This window comes from Nycticebus coucang, chromosome 13 (genome assembly GCF_027406575.1).
Source record: "Nycticebus coucang isolate mNycCou1 chromosome 13, mNycCou1.pri, whole genome shotgun sequence".
In the NCBI taxonomy this organism is placed as follows: Eukaryota; Metazoa; Chordata; class Mammalia; order Primates; family Lorisidae; genus Nycticebus; species Nycticebus coucang.
Genome location: NC_069792.1, coordinates 39,454,909 through 39,466,764, shown reverse-complemented (window position 1 = coordinate 39,466,764; position 11,856 = coordinate 39,454,909). Strand labels below are relative to the sequence as shown.

At 40.3% G+C, this 11,856-nt stretch overlaps 1 pseudogene; it reads left to right on the top strand.

Annotated features, from left to right (window-relative positions):
* Positions 1 to 320: 320 nt before the first annotated feature.
* Positions 321 to 6,748, top strand: LOC128563686 (disks large-associated protein 5-like; annotated as a pseudogene).
* The last annotated feature ends 5,108 nt before the right edge of the window (positions 6,749 to 11,856 follow it).

Sequence of the window (11,856 nt, the reverse complement as noted above, 5' to 3'; positions counted from 1 at the left end):
ATCTACAGGTGCCGCCTGAATGTATTAGAATATTAATAAGAAGGCTAGAGCAGAGGTTATTTAAAGCAAAATCCATCAGCTTTTTTTTTCAATATTTAGCAAAAATTTAAAGCAATGTTTCTATATCCATTGGCACAGAAATTTCACTTCTAAAATTTTATATACAATACTCAGAAAGCATTATTTAAAAATCCAAAGATGGGCTCAGTGCAGGAAGTTTAGTTGTATGGAGGCGAGCCTTGGAGGCGGTGGTGTGCGTCCACTTCCAGGGTTCCTTAACTTTTGATTCACTTGAGGTTCACGCTAGGACGTGCTTCAGAATGTCTTCATCACATTTTGCCAGTCGGTTCAGAAAGGATTTCAGTACTGAAATGATTAGGACTAAACTTGCTCAAAGGAAATCACTGTCTGAGAAACACAAACACACATAAGGAATATGAACAAAACCGACTCTTTGGTTTGAAAGATGTCAGCATTCCAACCTTGGAAGGTAGAATTCTTGTTGAATTAGATGAGACATCTCAAGAGCTTGCTCTAGAAAACGCCAAGCCAAGGTCAATAAAAACTGTTCTGTGTGACCAACGAAAACAAACGCTCCAAAAATACAAAGAAGAAAAGCAACTACAAAAATTGAAAGCACAGTGAAAGAGAAAGCTAAACGAGAAGCGTTTAAAGTGGGTTTTTATAGACCTGATACGCCTGGTTTCCTTTCATCAAACCTGAATGCTATGAAAGCTGGGCCACAAAAGACTTCTTCTGTATGGATTACAAGGTCAAAGGCCAAAGACCTGTTTGGTTTGTCCTAGGAGGCTCACTCGTACTGCTCGAACATCACTCCCAATAATGGGAGTATGACCAGCAGTATGACCTGGTCAAAGACAAACTTCTGAAAACAAAGTGTTGGACAAAGAGGGAAAAGTTGGACAGCCTGTAGTGCCCACGTCGGTGAGAATGACTTGATCTGCTGCTCAAGCAGTAAAGCAGGTTGCTGGAGCAGTCTCATCCAGCACAGCAAGAAAGCCATTCTCAAGAGCCACTGGTGACAGTGAACCAGGAAGAAAGGCACCAAAGAAAGGAAGACCCGCCCCCCCAAAAGAAACAAAACCTGCAAAGCCCCTGGATGGTCTGAAGACCTATCAAGTCACACCCATGACTCCCAGAAGTGATGACGATTTCTCGACACCCAGTTACACCTGGACCCCTTGCAAAATAGAAGAGGATAAGACTCAAGAAGCAACAAAAGATATTTTGGTGCTAAAATGTAAAATGTCAGCTACTGAGTTAGTACAGCAAGATTCAAATGAATTACAACATCCTTTGGGTTCTCTAACAGTTTGGAATGAAGAACAGGTCTTAAATCATAATAAATCTATTAAAAAGTCAAATGGCCTTCCAGTAACAGAGGTCCCATCACTTGAAATGAAGGAAGGACAGATATGTACCATATTTCAGAAATATCCTCCAGTCAGAAACTGAGAAATTAACAATGTCAAGTTGCCTTCAGGGGGAGAAGAAGCTGAGATCGGACATTCCAGATGATGCTGAAGATCTTATTCGCACAGCAGTTGGTCCAACAAGACTCCTTATGAAGGAAAGGGTCAAACAATTTGAAGGACTAGTGAATGATTGTGAATATAAACAAGGTGAAAAGGAGATTACTCACACAGATCTGGACAGGTTCTGGGATATGATTAGTTTTCAGATAGAAGATGTAAAGCAAAAATTCAACAATCTGACCAGACTTGAAGAATCTGGGTGGCAAAACAATAGTAATGCAAGCATTTTAGTCTTCAGGAAAAAAGTCATCTCAAGTATGGTGAATAAACCAAAACAAATTCTTCCACATGATGGAGGAAGAATTGCAGCTAGAAATCGCTTGGCTGCAATAAAAAGTGCAGAGAGAGAGAAGACGAAGCTGGGAGAACATGCGGAGGCAGCAGCCTCTATGATGCCAAAGGAGGTTGATAAAATAGTGTTTGATGCTGGATTTTTCAGGGTTGAAAGTCCCGTTATATCATTTTCAAGACTTTCCATTTCTTTTGAACATCCTTCTCAAAAGACGTTGAATACCTAAGTCTGTCAGCAAAGCTGCGTCTCAGAGCAGGGGTGCGGTGGGCCTCCTAGGACAAACTGCATCACCAGAGAGTTCCAGTCCTTGGAGTACCAAAAATGAACACGATGATAAGAAGACTTTGTTCGAAAATACTCCTGAAAGCCAGAGCAACCTAGGAGAAGATGCTCAGTGTCCTGGATCACAAGATTTAATCGAAGCGAAACATGATGAAAATAAGGTAAACTTTGGCGTGCATTACTTACCCATTGAAAGAATTGAGTTTGCCTCTTCTTGCTGGTGGAGTAGCAGATAATATTAACAAAAAAGAAGAAATTTCAGATGTTGTGGAAGGAATGGAGCTAATTCTTCAATTATATCACACGATGTTTTGATGAGTAGCCCTGAAAAAATTAAACCATCACAGAATATCCTCTCACCAGAAGAGGAAACTAAACTTCCTCCGTCAAGTACTATTTGATAATAAAAGTCTCACTACTGAATGTCTTGTTGATTCAACAGGCCTGAACTGCAGCAATCCATTCACTCAGCCAGAGGGCAGACATTGAGAACATTCCGGATACATTTCCCTTGGTGGTGACCTGATCTCCTTTTCACCTCTAATGCCTCCCGTTGGCCTGGGCGCTGGAGGGGGGCAGGACGTGGAGCCCTGGACTCCGACCAGGGCTGGAGACCCTACCTGGAGCCCATCGAGCGTGGGCAGGTGTCAATACATCAGCTTTTTAAGAAAACTGTTGTTGGCCCAGGACCTCTAGCTTAAGCGGCCAGTGCCAGCCACATACACCAGAGCTGGCAGGTTGGAATCCAGCCCGGGCCCGCCAAACAATGACATCTATAACCAAAAACTATCCGGGCATTGTGGTGGGCGCCTGTAGTCCCAGCTACTTGGGAGGCTGAGGCAATAGAATCACCTAAGCCCAGGAGCTGGAAGTTGCTGTGAACTGTGATGCCATGGCACTCTACCCAGTGCAACAGCTTGAGGCTCTGTCTCAAAAAAACAAAAGAAAAAAAAAAAAAAGAAAAGAAAGAAAACTATTGTTAATCTGTTCATGTAGAGGGAACACAAAAGATCACATCTCCTCTTGAGGTAATAAATGGTGAGTAACATGTACTTACACATCAGATTCTCGTCCAAGCACTTAACATACAATCTCCTCTAAGTCTCACAATAAATCTGTAAAGGAATTGCTAAAATTACTTCCATTTCACAGGCCAGAAAACTGAGGCCCAGAGATGTTAAGTAACTGATACAAGGCAACACAGATACCAAGTGTTTTATTGGGGCAAATAAAGATGCTTAGTCAGTGTGTGGTTTACTGGTATAACTTAATACTGTACACTGGGTGGGCATCTGTTTAAAAGTGTTTTAGAATGGGTTTTCTTCAAAATCAGGTTATATTTGGTTTTGGTGCATGCATAACTAGACCACTTGCAAAATTATTTGTAATTTGTAATGTTATTTTAAATTTTTTTTAGTTAAAGAAGCAGTTTCCTGCTATGGCCCTGAAGATTCCTGCCAAGAGAATATTTGGTGATAATTTTGATCCAGGTAAGCTGTAACTTTATAGACCAGGAATTAAGTGGTAGTTCAGGTTTGAAGAAGTCATGAGCATATTCATTGGACTGTGTCATAGTGCAGGACTTTAGAAAACTAATTGATCTTGTGCTTTATGAAAATACTGCTTCTGGAATGTGCTTACTGTGTGCCAGGTGTTTTAATTTATTCAATCCTTACAACAAGCCTATAAGGTAGGTATTGTTGTCATTATTAGATAAGGAAACTGAGGCACAGTTAGGTTCATTATTTTGCTCAGGGTCACACACACAGGGTAAATGGCAGCTTCAGAAGTTAAACTCAAGCAATCTTGCCTCAGATAAATTTAGTAATCGCTAACTTAGGGGTACTTTTCTAACTTTAAACAATGCCAGAAAAGGAATTTATTTTTACATTTAGAAACTTTTTATTTATTTATTTTTTTTGAGATAGAGTCTTGCTATGTCACCCTCAGTAGGATGCTGTGGAGTCATAGCTCACAGCAACCTCAAGCTCGTGGGCTTAAGCAATTCTCTTGCCTCAGCCTCTGAAAGTAGCTGGGACTATTTTTTTGTTGTAGTTGTCATTGTTGTTTAGCAGGCCCAGGCTGGGTTCGAACCCGCCAGCCTCAGTGTACCCTAGCCACTGAGCTATGGGCACTGAACCTATATACATATGTATATATTTTTTGGGGGGGTGGGGGGCAGAGTTTTATTTTGCACCCTCGGTAGAGTGCTGTGGCATCACAGCTCACAGCAACCTCCAACTCTTGGGCTTAAGCGATTTTCTTGCTTCAGCCTCCCAAGTAGCTGGGACTATAGGCGCCTGCCACAACACCAAGCTATTTTTTGGTTGTAGTTGTCATTGTTGTTTGGCGGGCCTAGGCTGGATTTGAACATGCCAGCTCCCGTGTATGTGGCTGGTGCCCTAACCTCTGAGCTACAGGGACCGAGCCCAAGATAGATGGATCGATATATATATATATATATATATATAATTTTATATAATTTTGTTCTACATAGTAAGATACATAGTTCAAGCATTTCTTTGGTACATGCTGAAAATATTTTTGCTATTGTAATGAGACAGATTCTAGTAATCATATTGCTGAATAATGTCACATAATAGTCTGTTCCACTGTGTGTAAAGTTTATTGTACTTTGCAAAAATCCTTATACATGCCATCATTGGCATTTAATTTAAGGGTAGCAGATACTAGGATTGTAAAAATATCCTCTTTTAGGCTTTAAGGATATCAATTTGTCTAATTTCCCATTATTTTATTTTATTTTTTATTTTGCATCAGAGTCTCACTATATTGTCCTCGGTAGAGTGTGATACTGTCACAGCTCACAGCAACCTCCAACTCTTGGACTTAAGTGATTCTCTTGCCTCAGCCTCCTAAGAAGCTGGGATTACAGGCGCCTGCCACAATGCCTGGCTGGTTTTGTTTTTTCTTTTCTTGTTGTAGTTATCATTTGGCAGGCCTGCACTGGGTTTGAACCGCCAGCTCCAGTGTATGTGGCTGGCGCCCTAGCTGCTGAGCTACAGGTGCTGAGCCTCTAATTTCCCTTTTTTACTCAATTTGAATTAAAGAAAGATAGATATAGATATGTAGAAAAAAATTACAAAATATTCTCTATGTGTTCTCTATGGCCACCTCTTTGTAACATACACAGTCTTCTCCCTTACTCCTGGAGAACACAGTCTAAGGGATCTGTTGTGTTAAAGTTTTTCCTATGTGTGGAGACTTTTAGAATACCCTGTAGTAGGCACTGCAGAGAGGAGAGACCAAGTAGAGAGTGGGAGGCTGGTTAAGAGAGTATTCCCACCAGTCATGGCGTTAGATAATGAGCACCGGGACTCGAGTGGGAATAGGGTTAAAAAATGAGCCGTGTGCAAAAGCTCTTCTAATGATAAATCTGTAAGAAATTTTGATAATTGCTTAGTAATGCCACATAAAGAAGAGAATGAGAGATAAGTGAAGTGTCAGGTATGATCTGACTGAGAAAATTAATTAATATGAAGTGGCAGAAAGACTTTAAGAAAAATCAAACTATGCTAGTGATGACACTTGAAATTGGGTTGGAGTTCAGTAGAGCCCTTAGTTGAATCGTGAAGACAGTCATTCCTTCAAGGAATGAAGGCACAAAGAAGTAAAAGATCCGCAGCTCTACTCCTTTCTTATAAAAGACAAGATACCAGACTGAATGCCCAATGGTACCTATGTTTTAATGAATTAATTATTTGACACTGAAAATGGATTTTTATTGAAAAGCCATTTGCAGTCTATCTTAAAGTGTGTTGTATATGATTTAGTAACAGTGAACTACGTTGTACGTGACAGAAATCTTGAAAAGCATTAGGGATAGCAAATGTAACTCTTAATGTAAAAATCCAGAAATAGGTAAGAATGTCTGTTTGGTTAAGCCTTGCTGGGGAAACAGGCATTCTTACATTTTGCCGGTAGGAATGCCAAATGGAAATCCATGTCAATGGAAATTTGGTAACATTTAGGAAAACTGTATGTATTTCACTTGGACCAAGAAATTACATTTCTAGGAATCTATCCCAAAGATAAACTGCACATAAAATGATGTATGTTCAGGGAAGCACCAGCCCCATATAACGAGAGTGGTGGGTTCAAACACAGTCCTGGCCAAACTTCAAAAAAAATAGCTGGGTGTTGTGGCAGGCACGTGTAGTCCCAGCTACTTGGGAAGCTGAGGCAAGAGAATCCCCGAAGCCCAAGAGCTGGAGGTTGCTGTGAGCTGTGACGCCACGGCACTCTACTGAGGAGATTATGAAGGAATAAATCAAAACTGGGACTTTGAGGAGGGAGAGGCTAGGGGACCCAACAGAAGTGGAAGTTAAATGTCCCTGAGTGAATCTTGTTCATTGTTTTGACTTTGGAACCATGTATTTGTTTTACATAATTTATGTATGTATGTATGTTTGAGACAGAGTTTCACTTGGTCACCCTTGGTAGAGTGCTGTAGCGTCTTACCTCACAGAAACCTCAAACTCTTGGGTTCAAGTGATCCTCTGCCTCAGCTTCCCAACGCCTGGCTATATTTTAGAGGCAGGGTCTTGCACTGGCTCAGTCTGGTCTGGAACCTGTAAGCTCAGGCAATCCATCCACCTCAGCCTTCCAAGTGCTGGGATTACAGGCATGAGCCACTGGGCCCAGCCCTTGTTTTACATGATTTAAAAACAAAAATTAAAATGCAATAACAAAGAGACCTCTAACAATGGAAAATAAACTAAAGGAAAAAATAACCTAACTATATTTTGATTTTTGTTGTAAATACTTAGAGAATAATTAACCATTAGAATAATAAGATTTTGACTATATCTCATGGGTTTCTATGCCAAAGACAAAAACAAAAACCTTCAAAGAAGTTTTATATGGCATTCGATAGTAAGTTATATAAAGTTGTTATCCTGGAATTATGTTAATGTCATGGGAACCAAGATTTTAGGCAGAAGAGGAAAGAGAAACAAATATGAAATCAAAGATTTTAAGTGAAAATCCTATAATTTTTGCTTCATTTTGAAACATAACATGGAATCATAATTTTTTTCTTTTTTTTACATTTTCAAACCGTATGTATTAGTGTTCTCTCCTGGAAATGCCTAAAAGCAGTAACAAATAAGTAGCAATCAACAACCCCAGCATTCAAGTTGTGATCTCTCAATACCATTTTCCTCTCAAGGGAACCAGAGTTCCTGGAAAACGGTCATTTCAGCTTCTGGGCAAGCAATGTACAAGATTATCTCAAGACATCTTGCCTTAAATTTTCACACAGAAGTGATCTGCAATTACTGAAGGTTTATCAAAACTACAAAAGAGCTGAATTTATGGGAGCTTTAGTTGAGCAAAGATTGGACAATTAGAACATGGAGAAAGAGTATTGGAGTGGGTTAGAACACATTAATATATAAAGACCCTTGAGTTCACATGGACTCTTCAAAAAAAAAAAAATAGAACAACTCATCAAATACCTTAGAGGTTACTAGATTACTGATTTATTATTCTTGCAATCAGTCAAAGAATCAAACATTTATCCTTGTTTGGTATGAAACATAATTTCTTTGTACCAAAGAGCTAATGATGGAAAGTAGTACTTCTTCATAGAAGAATCAACAGCTCATAATTGCAAAAGGAATGACAAAATGGGAAGAATCACTGTATAACTTCTGATGAGTTAATGGATCTAGGCACAGACCATCAATGATGAAAGCTTTACTGGGGCAGGAGAATCCACTTCCAAGATGACTCACTCTTGTGGTTCTTGGCAGAAAGCCTTCTTGCATGTGGGCTACATAGCCTTCGCTGTCCTTTCAACATGGCAACTGGCTTTTCTGGAATGAATGATCCAAGTGAACTAGCAATGCCTTTTATGACCTGGACTTGGAAGTCACATACCATCACATCCACCATATTCGGTTAATTCAAAGATAGTCATTAGTCCAACACACATTCAAGAGAAGAATTAAGCTCTGTCTGTAGATTGGAGGCAAATCGAAGACTTTATGGACATTGTAAGATGATTTCACGTTTTTTAAAAAAAGATATTACCAGCAATACACATTGATGTATTTAAAAAAACAAAACCACAAAGTTGTCTAAAATTGCTTTAAAATACTCCAGAAAAAAAAGTGAAGAATAGGGATAAATGAGCCATCAATACCAGAATGTTGGTATGGTAATTTTTAAAGCAGGGTAATGAGTACATGTGGTTCATTATGCTCGTCTGTCACCTTTTGTGTATTTCTAAAATTTTCCACAGTGAAAAGTTAAAAATAAATTCATACCTTAGAAAACTATCCTGAAATTCCCCCCCCCCCGCTTTTTTTTGAGACAGAAAGCTGTCGCCCTGGGTAGAGTGCCATGGCATCACAGCTCACAGCAACCTCCAACTCCTGGGCTCAAGGGAGTCTCCTGTCTCCGCCTCCCAAGTAGCTGGGACTACAGGCACCCGCCACAACGCCCGGCTATTTTTTGGTTGCAGCCGTCATTGTTGTTGGGTGGGCCCAGGCTGGATTCGAACCCGCCAGCTCAGGTGTATGTGGCTGGCACCTTAGCCGCTTGAGCCACAGGCACCGAGCCTGAAATTCCCCTTTTAACTTTATTTGTGTTTGGCAGCCATCATCCTGAGTTTGTTTTACATCTTTCTGAGTCCTTGGGGTGCAGCACAAGCCTGTGTCTTCATTTTCTTTTTTTATTTCTTTATTCTGATGGTTGCCAACCTCTGTAAGATGAGTTTTATGTGCTTGAAGGCTTAAGAATGATTTCTGCTTATATTTTTCAAAGTTACAATTTTATTTTGAATATAAGATTTTTTATAAGGCACACCCAAAGGAAACCATATTTCTTTCTTTCTTTTCTTTTCTGTTTTCCAAGACAGAGTCTCAAATTGTCACCCTGGGTAGAGTGCTATGGTGTCACAGCTTGCAGCAACCTCGAACTCTTGGACTCAAGTGATTCTCTTGCCTCAGGCTCCCTCCCTAGTAGCTGGGACTACAGGTTTCTGCCAGAACTCTTGGCTTTCGGCTTTTTTTTTTTGTTTCCATTGTTTTATCTGGCCTGGACTAGGTTCAATCCTGCTAGCCTCAGTGTATGTGGCTGACACCCTAGCCACTGAGCTACAGGTGCTGCCCAGAAAAGCTGATGGGATCCTGATATCAATATAGAAACCACTTTTTTGTTTACCAAAAAAGCTTATTGTTGAAAATAACAAAATGGCAAAATTATAAAGAAATTGAGTTCATTAAGGGGTGGTTTTATGAAATTTAGAAAATGTGAATTGCTAGAATGTATAAATGGTTGCTCAGTGTTTTCTTTAATTGCAAGTTTTTAATTATTTATTTAACATATATAAATATATATCTATCTACATATATATTTTTTTGAGACAGTCTAACTGTGTCACCCTCAGTAAAGTGCAGTGGGATCACAGCTCACAGCAACCTCAAACTCTTGGGCTCAAGCTATTCTCTTGCCTTAGCCTCCCAAGTAGCTGGGACTACAGGTGACCAGTACAATGCCTGGCTATTTTTTTTGTTGTTGTGCAGTTGTCATTGTTGTTTAGCTGGCCTGGGCTGGGTTGGAACCTACCAGTCTGGATGTATATGGCTGGCACAGTAACCACTGTGCTATGGGCACCGAGCCTATTCTTAAGTATTAAGTGCCTTGTAAGACATGATGTTAAGGGCTAAAGATCAATTTTTTTTTATTAAATCATAGCCGTGTACGTTAATGTGATCGTGGGGCACCATATACTGGTTTTATAGACCGTTTGACACATTTTCATCACACTGGTTAACATAGCCTTCCTGGCATTTTCTTAGTTATTGTGTTAAGACGTTTATATTTGGGCGGCGCCTGTGGCTCAGTGAGTAGGGCGCCGGCCCCATATGCCGAGGATGGCGGGTTCAAACCCAGCCCTGGCCGAACTGCAACAAAAAAAATAGCCTGGCGTTGTGGCGGGTACCTGTAGTCCCAGCTGCTCCGGAGGCTGAGGCAAAAGAATCGCGTAAGCCCAGGAGTTAGAGCTTGCTGTGAGCTGTGTGAGTGAGCCACGGCACTCTACCCGAGGGCAGTACGGTGAGACTCTGTCTCTACAAAAAAAAAAAAAAAAAAACATTTATATTCTACTTTTACTAAGTTTCACATGTACCCTTGTAAGATGCACCACAGGTGTAATCCCAGCAATCACCCTCCCTCTGCCCATCCTCCCCCCTCCCTCCCCTGTCTCTCCCCCTTCCTCATCCCCATATTCTTAGGTTATAACTGGGTTATAGCTTTCATATGAAAGCCATAAATTAGTTTCATAGTAGGGCTGAGTATATTGGATACTTTTTCTTCCATTCTTGAGATACTTTAGTAAGAAAAATATCACAGCTCTATCCATGTAAACAAGAAAGAGGTAAAGTCTCCATCTTTCTTTAAGGCTGCATAATATTCCATGGTGTACATATACCACAATTTATTAATCCATTCGTGGATTGATGGGCACTTGGGCTTTTTCCATGACTTAGCAATTAGGAATTGGGCTGCAATAAATATTCTGGTACAAACATCTTTGTTATGATGTGATTTTTGGTCTTCTGGGCATATATCTAGTAGAGGAATTATAGGATTGAATGACTGATCTATTTTTAGGTCTCTAAGTGTTCTCCAAACATCTTCCCAAAAGGAATATATTAATTTGCATTCCCACCAGCAGTGCAGAAGTATTCCCTTTTCTCCACATCCACGCCAACATCTCTGGTCTTAGGATGTTGTGATATGGGCTAATCTTACTGGAGTTAGATGATATCTCAAAGTAGTTTTGATTTGCATTTCTCTGATGATTAAGGATGATGAGCATTAAGGATGATGAGTATTAATTTGCATTCCCACCAGGAAGGCATGATCCTTCCCTTAAACAGCTTAGATAGAAACTCCTTTTTTTTTTTAAGACAGAGTCTCACTTTATCGCCCCTGGTAGAGTGCCATGGTGTCATAGCTCACAGCAACCTCAGACTCTTGGGCTCAAGCAATTCTCTTGCTTCAGGCTTCCAAGTACCTGGGACTATAAAGTCTGGCTATTTTTAGAGGTGGGGTCTTGTTCCTGTTCAGGCTGGTATTGAACCTCTAAGCTCAGGCAGTCTACCTACCTTGGCCTCCTAGAGTGCTAGGATTACAGGAGTGAGCCACCACATCTGGCCTAGCTATAAACTTCTTTTATTACTCAATATTTACCTCTGCTTATTGAAGACAAATAAGTTTGTACAAAATAAAAAGACTACTTCCTATTTCAGTCCCAGTCTTTGAGTTCTACTGAAGTCCAGACTTCCTATCTACCCAGGTCTTTTTATAAGCCTTGTTGTCATGTCAGCTGTCCAGGATATTTTTCTTAAGAGCTAATCCCTAGATAGGTTGGGAATCTCTTTGCTCTTGAAACAACCTGTGAGTTCTTTGCTCTTAGTACCCTTGGTGTGCCTGTATGTAGTGATTTGTTTAAATTTCTTCTCCACTAGAATGTGAAGTTCTTTTTTTTTCCTTTTTATTTATTTATTTTTTATTGAGACAGAGTCTCACTTTGTGGCCCTCGGTAGAGTGCCATGGCATCATAGGTCACAGCAACCTCCAACTCTTGGGCTTAAGAGATTCTCTTGCCTCAGCCTCCCAAGTAGCTGTTACTACAGGCACCCGGCACAACGCCTGGCTTTTTTCTGGTAGAGATGGGGTGTCACTCTGGCT